Genomic DNA, 14,899 nt, shown 5'->3' on the forward strand with positions numbered 1-14,899 from the left:
GTCTCTAGTGATAGACTTATGGCTACAGTACATGAGGACAGACCAAGGGAAAGAGCTTGTTTGTCCTGGAGAATAAAAGACTTAGGGATGACATGATCATTGTGTTCAAGCATTTCAAGACTGTTCTGTCAAAGAGTGATTAAAATTTGTTATGCTTAATGCCAGAAAGCAGATTTAAGAGCTATGGAGTGAGAGATGGAAACAGAGAGAGAAATAGAGAGACAGAAGAAGAGGAAGAGAGACAGAGAAAGAAAAAGATAGAGAATAGGGAGAGGGAGGGAGGGAAAAAAGGAGAAGAAGAGAGGACAGAGAAGATAGGAAGGGAGGAAAGACAGAAGATACGGAGGGAGGAAGGGGAGGGCAAGAGATAGCAGAGGAGAGAATTTATCTTATATATCTCTTTTTGTTCCCACCTAGTTGAAAACTAGGAACTTCTAAAGTGAATTTGAATATAAACATTCAGCTGCTACCATACTATTGGACCAAGGCAAAGAATAGTATCAGAATAATGAGACACTTAGTTGGGGAGGAAAGAATGGTAAAATAACAGAAATAATATCACAAGTACAATCTCATTCCCCTCTCCCTGAAGTAGTCGCAGAGACAAGATTGTTATGGCAGAGCTTGCTCAAATAACTTTCTTAAAAGTGCCTGGCAAAATTCATATCATGCTGCCCCCAAAATTGTTATTGAAGTATTTCCCCCACCCCACTCACACTCACATGCCAAAAATCTGGAGCAATCAATAAAAGGCATGTTTCCTTTCAGGGGAAATGGCTTATGATGTCTGAATAGTTTGCACAGAAAGAATAGGTTTTTACAAACTCCTAGTTAAACTGAATTAAATTGCTATCTTGGAAGTACCTAAAATCAAAAGGATCAGATCATCTTCATGGTGTGAATACAATGTGGTTTGGCTCTTCAGTGGCTTTTGTATTCAAGATTCTGCTCAAATTCCTCCTTTCTTTTAAGCTACTGTCTCCTTTCTGCCTTCTTACAATCATCAGCAAGAGCAGATCTTGTTTCACCTTTGCTATTTTCCAGTTGTATTCTATTGGTTAATACTGTGATAGATTGAAGTTAATTCATATAGAAAAGAACTTTGTACTACTAAGCCTGCTCGTCTATTCATCTCACTGGATTGGTAGTACCAACCACTATGTTAATGGGAATAAGTATTTGTGTGTGTGTGAAAAGGAATCTTTCCATTCTTATTCTCCAAAATTATATGTAACCCAAGTCCCAAAGCCCATTAGTATGAGACCCTCTCCTCACTGATGGGACTCAAAGCCCCTTACCTGTGTGAGAGAGTGTAGCAGCAAGCACCCCAGCGTTCTCAGGGTGGCTGCCAGCACAGGTTCTTGGATCTGCTTTGATAAAGGGTAGCAACTCAAAATGGGTTAGCAAGCTTACTTTAATCAGTCAGACATATATTGTTTACCTTGTTCAGGGGAAAAAGGTCAGCACCCCGAACTTCAAAGTATACAGGCAGAATTATCAAGACAGAAACAGATCAAGTAGACAGCTTTCTAAACTGTCCAGCCATTACATCCATACCAAATCAACAACTGGGTTTCAACATCTGGGTTTTTTCAAAGGGGTGGTGAGGGGGGGGCGTCTCTGGACAATGGCTTCCCAGAATCCATATCAAATCACAAAACACTTCTGAAAGTGAGCTCCAAAACAAAGCCTCACATCAAGGCTTATATAGCCTTCTCCTGGCTCAGAGAATGTAACAACCTTTTAGACCCATTGGCCAATCAAAAAGTATCTACTGAAAAACAAGCCTCCCACCCCAGGCTCCAAGTGCACTTTAGCCTAGGGGCAGGGAAGATCTTTAAAATTTACATTCCCATTACAGAGAGACTGGGTGGAGGTGATGAAAGCCGGAGAGAAAAGGGAGCTGTCTCTTCAGTTTGTTTAGGTTCTTGTGGTTTTCAAGTTCAAGAAAGATCCACAATATCAACTTCTCTTCAGGTTGATAAAGGGAGAAAAAGATTCTGGGAAGAAACCAGCATGTAGAATTCCAATCATATCTCTTATTTATAGCTTGCTACATTAGAGATTTCTAAAAATTTCCCTTTGGATGAGATTTGGAACTCTCTTTCTCTCAACTTTTCAGAACCTGTCTTGTTTTTGCAGATATACAGGCCATCATTTTTTTTTTTTGTATAGAATATTAAGTATATACTTAAATATTCAGATTGTCTCCCAAGAATAGAATGTAAGCTTTTTGAGGGCAGGGGCTATTTAATTTTAAAAATTTGTATTCCTGTCATCTAAGAGTACAGCACCTGGCATATAGTGCTTGTTTATTGATTCACCTTGGTTCAGGATAAGACGTTCTAGCTTGCTACCTCTTAGAATTTGTGCTGTTTGAATTAGCCTTCAAAAAACACAGGGTCGTGTCCATGTTTTAATAAGGCAACAGAAGACTTAAGGTGATTTGTTAAAACATTATTTCATTTGTTTAATGTCATTGATGAAAAAGATATCAAACCAATAACAACAGAAGCACACCTCTTCTATATGCTGCAACAATAGATTTCAATATTCTCAGAAGTCTGGCAAAAAGAGTAATTTCACAACATCCCTTCAGAGCTTCTTAGAACCAGCTTCTCTCTACATGTAACTGCTTTTGACAGATTCACAGAATTTGGGAGTTGGAAAAGATCTCATCAGATCTCTAATCAAACTGATGGGGTACCTGGGGTCTAGATCAATTTGTGAAACCAACTTGTAAAACCAGTCTGTTCAGTTGTAACTGCAATTGGACAAATCCTCATCCTTGGACAAATTGGACAAATTTCCCATCCTTGAGCTCTGGCCCTTCTCCCTATCCCACACTCCACCTAGGCAACACCCTGTGACCCCTTTGCTCTTACTTAATCTCTTCATTTCTTCTCCGGCCTGGCCCACACCCTCCGTTGTCCTTGCCTTTTGAATCCTTCGGCCTGGCCCAAATCTTATTTAAACTATCTATTCACATGTTCCTTGGTCAGCTCTGACCTTTGTCTGTGCACTGAGGCCCCTCCCGGTCCGGTCAGCCCTGACAATGGCAGCCCTACCCTTTAAAGGTAAAAGCATGTACCCCTCTCACTTGCAGGTCCCCTAAAGGACTCCTGCCCGCTTCTCATAGAAGTGCAACAATAAACTTCTACAACTCTCACTCCAATTAAGCCTGAGACCTTGAATTCTTTCCAGAAGCTATTGCAGGTTTTCTGGTCTTGGATAAGATCAGAATTCCTGCTGAACCTATTGGGATTCCGTCCCTCATCAAAACCAACACCTGAAACTGTAATTTACATTTTACATGTATGCGAAATACAAGAAAAATATATGCTGATTGTGTATATTTTGCCCGTATTGTCTCCTCATTTTAAGTGTCATTCCCCACTCCATCAATCATTAGATCTTTGCCATTTAATTCAGTGTGTAATAGTTCTTGGCGCCCAATGGGGATTAAAGAAGCCAGGTCTGATGAATTGCACGCTTTCGGGTGGGTGACCAGTATGGTTGGGCCCAGGAAAAGTGTGCTGTTTGGTTCTGGGAGCACTGGCGGGGTTATGGACAGCATTTCGCATATGCATTGCAAACATGAGCTGAAGAAAGGCAAGGGGAGCCTCGCGAGCCCGTTATCGTAGCGGGGAGAGAGGCAGCGCGTGCCATCAGTTGGCAGTTCGCGCCTCCCGGCGCCGGTCCCTGGGGCTGGGTAAGGATGGGGGTGGGGTGGGGAAGAGGCTAGGCCTACCGGGCCCAGTATCCTCATCATTTTCCGATGCCCCTTCTACCCCTTGCCCACCGGCCACATTTCTCCTCCTTCCCATACGCTTTGCTCAAGCCTCCTCTCCCCTGTCTTAAAGCCGACTGGGAAAGGGTAGGTGATGGAGGGGAACCCGGGTGGGGGCGGGGCGGTGAGGCACGGTGACAGCGCGTGTGCTCCCCTCTCCCCCCGCCCAGCAGGCGGGCGGGCGGGGCGTGCTCTCCCCGCCCTTGAGCGGCAGTGTAGGGGGGGGGGGTGGGCTGGGTCGGCGCGTGCTGCCCCCTCCGGCCTGAGAAGTGCAGGAAAGGCGTGGGGGTGGGGCGGCGCGTGCTTCCCACCCCCAAGTAGGGGAGGGGGAGCGGGGGAACGAGGGGGGGCGGGAAGCCGGGTGGGGGCGGGGCGGCGCGGTGACGTTGCCCGGGATGCGGACAGGTTCCGCCGCCGCCGCCGCCTTCTCCTCCTCGCCTGCTGCCGGGGTTTGTATGAAAACACCGGGCGGCTGGCGGCGAGTGACCCGTGGGGGGCCCTCCGGGAGAAGCAGCTCCTGCCGCCGCCGCCGCCGCCCGAGCTGGTGTCGGAGCCGGAGCAGGAGCTGGAGCTGGAGGCCGCCCTTCCTTCTAGGCCCGTCCCTCTCCCCGCCCAGAGCCGGTAAGAGGAGGTGTCGGCCCCGCTCCCCTCCCCGCCCCCAGCTCTGCGGCGGCACAGCCGGGGGCCCCCCTCACCCGGGCCAGACTCCCGGGGGCCGGACGGGCCCAGGGGCGGCCGGGCGTGAAGCCTGGACCTGCAGCTGGGCGGGCGCGGGAGGCTTCGGATGCTCGGGGTGGAAGGTCTAGGTCTTGTTGTGGAGAAGGAGGAGGAGGAGGAAGGGAGAAGGAATCGGGCGGGGGGGGAGGGGCGCAGAGGTGGGTCTCAGACCCTCCCCCCGCTGCCCTTCGGCCCTCCTGCCCTGCATCTCACCCACGCTGGGCTGGAGCTTTCCCGAACGTCACTGGGCTTATTTGGTTTTTTGGGGGTGTGTGTGTGTGTTATTTTTACTTGAGGAAGCGGGGGCTAGCCAGGGTAGGCCGGGGGATCCCATCTCCTAGGGGAAGCCTCTGAGGTGTTAGGTGTCCCGCTCTTCTCCCCGCCCCCGCCTGGCTTGCCAGTGCCTGGGGGCCCTGGACTGTCCCGGGAGGAGTGAGGAGTGAGGCAGCGCGGGACTGCGCCCTAGTGCAGGTCCGAGCTTCGCTGGCGGCTTGCGACCAAGCTGCGGGGCTCAGGGGCGATCTCAGCCTAGTCCCCCTTTGCTTTGTCAGCCTCCAGGCTCCTTACTGCGCCCCTTTCCTTTCGGAAGCCTGCTCCAGGCCTTTGGGGATTGGGGTGGGGAGAGTGAAGGCTATGAAGAAGGTGTCAGCTCGAGCTTGATGTTTATGCTTCTTCCGCGATGGGTCTGTGGGGAAGCGAGGGTTCTGTTTACTACTACTTGTCACCTGGTGGGTTTGGCTTGAGCAATCTTCGGTTCACCCTAGATGACAGTGCATACTTTCCCTGCTCTTCTCCCGACTTACTCCTGAGGAAATTGCAAGTCAAGCACTAAGGAGCTACGGGAGTGTTTTTTTTTTTTTTTTTTAACATTTGTGCTCTGTGTTTCAGTCTCGGGTGTGTCCCTTTCATTGTGTTAAACGTGCAGAAGTGTTTGTATTGGTGGGTAGCCATTCCATGACTTTTCCTACATATACATGTAGACTGGCTTTTTGTCGTGATACAAGAAGGAATACTGACTTTAGAGGCTAGGGGATGGGGGGGGGGTCAAATCCTGCATTTACTTTTTACTACTTGGGTGACCTTGGACAGATCTTAACCTCTCGGGGCCTCAGGTTCTTCATCCATAAAACGAGAGGGTTAGCCTCCAAGATGACCTTTGATGTCTTTTTCTTTATTTTCCTTAACATTTTTATTTAAAGTTTTGAGTTCCAAATTCTGTTCTTCCCTCTTTCCCCTGCCCCATTTCTGAGACACTAAGCAATAGGTTATATATGTGCAATTATGTAAAACATTTCCATACTAGTCATTTTGTACAAGAAGAGTAATAAAAGAAAAAAATGAAAGAGAAAAATACTATGTTTCAGTCTGTATTCAGTCAATATCAGTTCTTTTTCTGGAGGTGGATAGTATACATCATTAGTCCTTGGGATTGTCTTGGATCATTGTATTACTGAGAATAGTTAAGTCATTCACGATTTTTCATCAAGTAGTATTTCTATTACTGTGTACAACGTTTTCCCCATTTTGTTTACTTCACTATGCATCAGTTCATGTAAGTCTTTCCAGGTTTTTCTGAAATCATCCTACTTGTTATTTCTTATAGCACAGTTATATTCCATCACAACCATATCGTGCCACTTGTTTAGCCATTTCCCAGTCCATGGGCATTTCCTTAGTTCCAAATCTTAGCCATGGAGGTCTTTTTCTATACTAAATCTATCATCTGTGACATGTCCTACTTTCCTAAGTATTGTTGGAAACCCAACCCTATTTCCCCCACCCTGTTTTTCCAATATTGCTTGTCAAAGAGGAGGTTTATGATCCAAAAGTGTCGATGACCTAAAACTTTATGACACTGCAGATAGTATTGTACTGTATTTGGATACATTTTTGGGTATGTTTGCAAAGTGAAATTATTCAGCAGTTTTTAATCATTCATTTTTAATCAAATATCAATTTTTCAATTTAGAACCAATATCTTTAATTTGTAAAGATTAAATTGGGTAGATTTGATATTTGAATGTTAGACTATTTTACCATTTGAATGTAGAAACACATTTATTCTTTCTACAAATTTCCTTTGTACCAAGACAATTGGAAATTTATACTTAGTAAAATAAATAGAAATAATTAGCATTTGTCTTTCATCATCTGCACTTAGGGTAAATTAGTTTTGCCATAGTACAGCCTTATTGGCTTAAAACTGCACTAAGACTTTTGGGATGTCCTGCCTTTCTTTTAATGTTATAGATTAAAAAAAAATAGTGACTTCCCAGAGTATCTTAAAAAAAACCAAACAAACCAAAACTCTGAAAATATATTACAAGTCTTTTAATTTTTTTTTTTGGTGCAACATTCTTGAAACAGTTATAGTATCCTTTTTTTCTTCATTCCTTTAAAAGGATTTGGAAAAATTTATTCAGAGAGCTGATGTAAGTTATCCCCTATGTCAAAAGCCTTCACAACTTTATCTTTACATTCCTATGAAGTAACAGACCCATTTTGAATGACTTCATAATATTTCATTGAAATGATTTGCCAGAAGTTTAAATTATTTGTTTAGCTACATGAGGAAATGGTAAGTATAGAACCTCACTTCTTTAACATAACTCTCTTTTTAGGAGACATGATTTATTTGGTATTATATTTTAAGGTAATAAGCAAATTATTTAAAAACAGGGTCACTTAAATATTGAAAGTATTATAATTTTTTTTAGTGATATACCACATAAACTCTAGTAATTTTGTGCCTATAATGGAAGGAAAAAAATGTCCAGAAAAATTTACTGTAATCATTTTGTTTACAGTTCTAGCTTTTGTATTTGCTCTTTGATCATGGCCAAGTCATGTAACTTATCTGGCCTTGTTTTTTTTGATCTGTAAAACTGGTCCAAGACAACTTGTATCATCTACTTCACAGGGTTGTTGTGGGGGAGATAATGTAAATTATCCAAGCTCTAAATCATCTGCCTAAATATGAGCTATTGTTGGCAGTCATTTTAGAAAATTTTGTCTTCTTGATTCCATTAATTGACCCTCTGGAGGTCCATTCTTTCTGAGTGGTCCCAGAAGTTGAGGAGTGATTAGTAATAGAACTGTCAGTGGCTCGAGAAAGCTGTCGTCATAGTTTGGGAAGACATCCTTTGGGACCTGGGTTACCACACTGAACACTACAGATTTTTTTTTTTCTTTTTGGAGGGGGGAAGGTAGGGCAATTGGGGTTAAGTGAATTGCTCAAGATCACATGGCTAATAAGTGTTAAGTGTCTGAGGCTGGATTTGAACTCGGGTCCTCCTGACTCCAGGGCTGGTGCTCTATTCACTTTGCCACCTAGCCACCCCTACAGAATTTTTTTAGGATTAGCTTTATGAATATTAGAAGCTATACTTTTTAGGATTCTCAGTATACTATTGCTTGCAGCCATTCCAAAAGACCATGGGGCTCCAAATAGACTTTTGGGAAAACATGGTCTGTTCAGTTGGTTTCCTCTGGGCCTGCAGCAGACCTGGGTCTCACTGTTATGCCTTAGATGCAAGTTAAGTCTGTTTTGAGTAGAGAGCTAGATCCAGTTACTGAGAGCAGTGAGGATGCTGTTGGATTGCTGTTTCCTTTTTAGTACTGACAGAGCGTTGGACTGTCTTTCTGGTGTTAGCAATGTTTACTATTTTAGTTGCCTGTTGTGAGAAGGTGATTATTTCCATGATTATGTTAAATTCTTCCATCAAAAGTATGACCTGTTAAGCCATATTCATCTACAGTATATTCATGGACCAGTGATCTTTCAGTCAAAAAACATTTATAAAGTGCTGACTATGGGCCAGCTACCTTGCTGGAGATATAAGGACAAAGGTGAACTAATCATTGGCCTCAGGGAGCTTCAGTTTTTTTTAGAAGAGACTACATAGCCTGCTGGAGGGACTCCAGATCAACAGCAGCTGTGGCCATTTCCAGATTTATCAACACATAGATGAGAAGGACAAAGTGAGAGGTCAGTGCAGTCTGGACTTTGGGACACAGCAAGTGGAAGTGAGTGGCTTTTGCCCCTGAGGAGAGAAGATGCTGAGACGCCTGGCACAGCCAGCCAGCGCCACATGGCAGCTTCAGCTCTTGGCCTGCACAGTGTAGGGGGACCAAGCACCAGTCTGACCAATCGCTCTTGCTTTAACCTGCTTGGATCTGGATTGCAATCTAGGGTGGAGGTCCTAGGGTGTGTGTCCAGCTTGCCAGAGCATGTGGAGACCTCAGAGAGAGCACCCATCTAATACCTCCAGCAGCTGAGAAATTCCAGAGTTTGGGATGAAAGCTCCTCTGTCTGGTGGCAGAGTCTTACTGTGGCAAAAAGCCAAGGGGTCAAGTGACTGAGGGGCGACATGACCAGGCAAAGGAAACAAAGCAGACAGAACATTCCAACATTAGACTTCTATTTTGGGGACAAAAAGGAGCAAAGCATGGAACAGGAGGAAGACAGTGAAGTCAAAACTCCTGCACCAAAAGCTTCAAAGGAAAATTCAAGCTGGCTACAGGTAATAGGGGACCTTAAGAAGCAGATAAGAGAAGTGGAGAAAAAATTGGGAAGAGAAATGAGAACAATGGAAGAAAATTACGAAATGAGAGTCAACAGCCTGACTGAGGAAAATAATACCTCAAAAATAGACTAACTCAAATGGCAAAAGAGGCTCAAAAAGGCAATGAGGGGAAGAATGCCTTAAAAAGCCAAATTTGCCAGGTGGAAAAAGAATCTCAAAAGCTCACTGAGGAGAATCATTGCTTCAGAATTAGATTGGAGCAAATGGAAGCTAATGACTTTATGAGAAATCAAGATGCTGTTAAACAGATCCAAACAAATGAAAGAATAGAAGGCAATGCAAAATATCTCATGGGAAAAACCACTGACCTGGAAAATAGATCCAGGAGAGAGAATTTAAAAATTATTGGACTACCTGAAAGCCATGATCAAAGAAAGAACCTAGAAATCATCCTCCAAGAAATTCTCAAGGAAAACTGCCCTGATGTTTTAGAACCAGAGGGCAAAATAGAGGTTGAAAGAATCCACCGATCACCTCCTGAAAAAGATCCCAAAAAGACAACTCCTAGGAATATTATAGCCAGGTTCCGGAATTCCCAGATTAAGGAGAGAATATTACAAGCAGCCAGGAAGAAACAATTTGAATATTGTGGAAACACAATCAGGATAACCCAGGATCTGGCAGCTTCTACACTGAGGGATCAAAAGGCTTGGAATATGTATTCTGTAGGTCAAAAAGAGCCGGGATTAAAACCAAGAATCACCCACCCAGCAAAACTGAGATCTTGTTTCAGGGGAAAATATGGTCATTCAGTGGAATAGAGGACTTTCAAGCATTCTTGCTGAAAAAAAAAAAACCAGAGTTGAATAGAAAATTTGACATTCAGATACAAGAAGCAAGAGAAGCATGAGAAGGTAAACAGGGAAATGAAATCATAAGGAACTTATCAAAGTTGAACTATTAACATTCCTACATGGAAAAACAATAATTGCAACTTATGCAACTTTTCTCAGTAGTTGAAGGGAATAGAAATATATATATGTCTATATATGAGGGTATATGAATACATATGTGAATGTGTGTATATATGTTTACAGATATACATGGAGGGCACAGGACCAATTTAACAAGAAGGGATGATACTTAAAAGGTGAAATTAAGAGGTTAGAGAGGAATATAATGAGAGGAGATGGGGAGAGACACTGGGGTAAACTATCTCATATAGAAGAGGCAAGGGAAAATGGTTACAATGGAGGGGAAGAATAGGAAGGCAAAAGGGAATGGGTCAACCTTATTCCCATTGAATTTGGCTTGAGGAGGGAATGAAATACACACTAAATAGGATATCTCACCCTCCAGGAGAGTAGGGGGGGATGGGGATGAGAGGGGGAATGATGGAAGGGAGGGCAGGCTGGGGGGGAGGGAAGTTGGAAGCACCCACTTTTGAAAAGGATGGGATCAAAGCAGAGAATAGAACAAGTGGGAGGTGGGATAGGAGGGAGGGAAATATAGTCAGTCTTTTACAATATATCTACTATGTTATTGTTTTGCATTAGCCACACATGTACAACCTATATTGAACTGCTTATCTTCCCAGTAAGGGTGGGTGACAAGGGAGGAAGGGAATGAATCTGGAATTCAAAGTTTTAAAATCAAATATTCAAATATATATATATATATATACTATTATTAATACTATTTTACATGTAATTGGGAAATAAGATATATAGGCACTGGGGCATAGAGATCCACTGCAAAAGTTGAAAGAAAATATGGGAGAGAGCAGACTGGAGGAGGGGATATCCTGTGGGACTGCTGTTTTGGGGCGGTGGGTAGGGGAAGAACAGGGAGAAAATTGTAACTCAAAATCTGGTGGAAACGAATGTTGTAAATCAGAAGTTAATAAAGCATTTGAAGAAAAATAAAAATACACATAGGATTATAGAAAGATGTGAAAGAGATTTTAGAGTTTTAAAATTTTTTTAGATTTTAGATTTGAAAAAAAAGAGACAACATATATACATATAGATATAGATGGATAATAAAATATTTTTTATTCTTTGTTTTTGAAGAGGACAAATGACATCAAAATAAATACAAAGTGAATGGAGATGGTATAAGCTACTGGAGGCATCAGGAAAGACTTAATATAGCTGATCACTATGTTGTACAATGTGCAAGAATACTTAGAATGCCAAGGAGCTTCTAAAAGGTAGAAAAAAATCTGTCAAAAGGCACGATTAATATATCTGGTGGACTACTTGTCTCTGATGAAAGAAATATTTATTTAACTTTCCTCCTAACATATGTGATTGTAATGTTAGGTGACCTTTATGTATGTTATTTGTTATAGCCTATATTAGCCTAAGATATTTTCTAAATGTTTTTACTTGTTCCTTTTTCTTTTGAGTTTAGGAGGGACTAATTCACATTTTTCTATGATTAATAGGATTGCCGTGCAACTTTTGTTTAAGAAGAAAGAGGATGAATGAGAATACCAAAATTCTGTGCCCTTCTTTCAGGTTTTCAGGTCCTGAATATGATACTGACAATCCAGAATGGTAGATCATCAAACTCACTTTTGAGCATGTTATAAATGTTTGATATTTTAGAAATGGCATAATGTGAAGGTCTGACTCATGATCTGGAAACCTGTTGAGCCTCTCTGTCCTGATCTCCCTGTTTACCTTCTCCATGTTTCATGCTGGCGATGAACCAGTCTAAACAACTTTTGGGGAAGAATTGCTTACTTGAAAAAGTTATATGAAAAAGATTCCTAATTGGGCTATAGACTATATTTGAGAGTAAAAAAATTAATCTTAGAGAAAAATGTAACAGTATAAGTTTTCAACTTCAGTTAATAGCAGACAATACTTAAACCTCTTAAAAATGATAAATGAATTATATTAATTTTTTTGTAGGATAGGGCATTTCTAGACTTGTAAACATATATTAATGGCTGTTTTTGGAGAAGTAGACATTGGATGTTGTTAAATTTTATTGTTATCTTTTGTTTTTATGTAGCCTTCATTTCTTTTTCTTTTTTAAAAATTAATTTTTAGTTTTCAGTATTTTCTTCCATAAGATTTTGAGTTCTAAATTTTCTCCTCCCTACCCTCCCCAAGATGGTATGCAATGTGATATAGGCTCTACACATATATTCATATTAAATATATTTTCACATTAGTCATGTTTTAAAGAAGAATTAGAACCAATGAGAGGGGTGTCATAAGAAAGAATAAAAGAGGAAAAAATAGTTCAGCAAAACTAAATATTTAATACTTGAACAGAGTTTGATAATATATGAAACATTTCCACATCCATAACCCCCTACTTGTGAAAAGAAATAAGGGGGAAATGCATTTTCTTAGCTCTTCACTGGGACCAAGATTACTTATTTTTATTAGACACCTTTTGATCTTTCCATTTATATTTTTGTAAGTCACTGTGTATATTATATTTTCGCTTCTCTTGCTTCACTTTTTGTCAGTTTGTGTAAGTCTTCCCATATTTTCTGAATTCTTCATGTTAATCATTTCTAATAATATGTACAATAATAGTAAATAAAACACAGTATTATCCCATTTCATTTATGGGGCATTTTGTTTAACCATTCTCCAGTTGATGGTTGTACCAATTCACAGCTCCACCAAGAGTGTATTAGTATGCCTATGTTTTTATAGCCTCTCCAATACAATTTTGATTTTTAGCAATCTTTTCAAATTTTCCGACTCCATTGTGAAACCTCAGAATTGTTTTGATTTTTGTTTCTCGTAGTCATTTGGAGTAATCTTTCCTATAGTTGTTAGTTGCATGATGGCTTTGTAGAAAATAAGCAATATTTTTAGATTATTATTGATACTCTTAACAGATTTAAAAAAATATATTAGATTAGTAATAAAAGAAATATGAGTGCCTAGCCCTACACTTTATTATTCCAGGAAGTGTGAGCCATTTGGAACTTTGTGTATGAAATGGGAAAGTTCAGAAAGGTTTGTTTATCTGGACTAGTCTCTTTCTCTGTTATCCACATTTTCGTGGTGAAACTGCTGCCCACAATTCAAAGTTGGGTAGCATTCTTTTGCCTATTTGAAAATAGACCACTATATTTATAAAGTATTTAATAAGATTGTCCTAAGAATGAAGAAGGCTAATGATTCCAAAAAAATGCTTTTACATACAGCAGCAATATAGATTAGTTTATACTCCCCAACTTATGTAAATCTCTTACAATAGGAAGAACATCCCCAGCTAGGCAGCAAAAAAGGATCTTCCTTTCTCTTTCCATTGTCTTTAGTGCTTTCTCTCTTCTATCGCTGCTGTACCTGTCCATTACTGTTTAGCCAAGCTGACCTGCTCACTGTTCCTTACTTTCGAAACTCATCTCCATTCTCTGTGACTTTGCACAGATTAATCTTTTGTTTATATATAACCATGAATTTCAGGTCTCCAGAGACAGTTGTGTTCCATGACTCATAGCCATATAACATTACTGTAAGAATATTGGAATTAAAAAAGATAGGCCTATGTTAAAGGGAGAAGCTTGGGGGCATTAAAAAACCTTTGAAACACCTAAAGGCAGTCCAGTCAGCTTTCCTTTTCCTGCTCAATTCTTGATGCAACTTTTTGTATATTTGCAGTGTTTGTCCAAGATGCTCATATAGATGAGCTCTGTAGATTGTACATCCTACTCATATGATAATTTGGCAACAGGTATTCTTCATCTACTTGGATTTTTCTGTGGTTAGTTAAGTTAAACTCTGAATGATTATGAATCTTATCCAGGAAACTTTTCAGTGTTCTTGGGATTGACACAGTTTGGACACTGTCATCTGCAAAAAGGAGCATCTGGATGACCTCATCTATGAGAAATCTCTCTTGAACTTAGGCATCTCTGTGGCATTATTGAGCACCTTTTGCAAGCATGCCATTCTCTATTTTGCCTTGTTTGAGTCCCATTGTAGACTCTAGCTAGCTACTGCTTGGAATTGGCCCTTGACCCAAACTTTGATTACCATTTTTTAACCTTATTCATACTGGCTAGCAGCTGATATGTAGTAGAAAGGAAGGAAATGGAGGACAGGAAGAAAATGTCAATCATTAAACATCTATTAAGTACCTACTTGGTGCCAGGCACTGTGCTACATGGAGGGGATACAGAGACCAAAAAAAAAAAAAAATGAAAGAGTCCTTGCCGTCAAGGAGCCTAGATTGTATTAGGGGAGACAATATGTACATTTATAGGTATGTATATACTAAAAAAATACAGAGTAATTTTTTAGGGGAAGGCAGTTGCAACTGGGAAGATAAGGAAAAACTTTATATAGAAGGTGCTGCTCAAGCTGAGCTTTTGAGGAAACTATGGATTCTAAGCATTCCAGGCATAGGGATTAATCTGTGCAAAGTCAAGAAGGGAGATGAGTGTCCTAAGTAAGGAACAGTGAGCAGACCAGGTTGGCTGAACCATTGTGTTTATGAAAGAAGATCATTTGTAATGACTGGAAAGGTTAGGTTGGACAACATTTTATCCAAGCCATGGGACCTATATTGCTGTTTCTGCTTTCTTCCATGGCACAGAGAAGGGGAAGAACAGAATAAAATCCACTCCGTTGCTGTCCATTTATGTGCTCTCATCCACTCCCATCTTCCTAGAACCTGTTCCTTAGCCCCACCATAGTTGTATGGTGTCGGTATCAGGCTGTGAAGGGTAGTGAGAGAGGTCAGAATTATGATAGCCAGGACCCAGATCTATGGGGGCAGGGCGGGAAATCTAAAAACATTCAAGTAATTGTCCCTAAGAGGAAGACTGACAGGTAGGTGGCATATTGAGTTATGGCAGCAGGTAGTAGATTGATTTTCACGTGCC

At 41.1% G+C, this 14,899-nt stretch overlaps 1 protein-coding gene across 2 annotated transcripts in view; it reads left to right on the plus strand.

Annotated features, from left to right (window-relative positions):
• The first annotated feature begins 4,274 nt into the window (after window positions 1-4,274).
• The window catches only part of AGTPBP1 (ATP/GTP binding carboxypeptidase 1), a 238,964-nt gene continuing 228,339 nt past the window's right edge, over window positions 4,275-14,899 (plus strand). For both annotated transcript variants that reach the window (XM_069105050.1, XM_069105046.1), the window contains exon 1: window positions 4,275-4,411. The gene's annotated coding sequence lies outside the window, so the exon portion shown is untranslated. The remainder of the gene's footprint in view (window positions 4,412-14,899) is intronic.

The sequence above is a fragment of the Petaurus breviceps genome, unplaced genomic scaffold, assembly GCF_028583685.1.
Source record: "Petaurus breviceps papuanus isolate PSGF00001 unplaced genomic scaffold, PetGlider_PUasm1.0 138, whole genome shotgun sequence".
In the NCBI taxonomy this organism is placed as follows: Eukaryota; Metazoa; Chordata; class Mammalia; order Diprotodontia; family Petauridae; genus Petaurus; species Petaurus breviceps.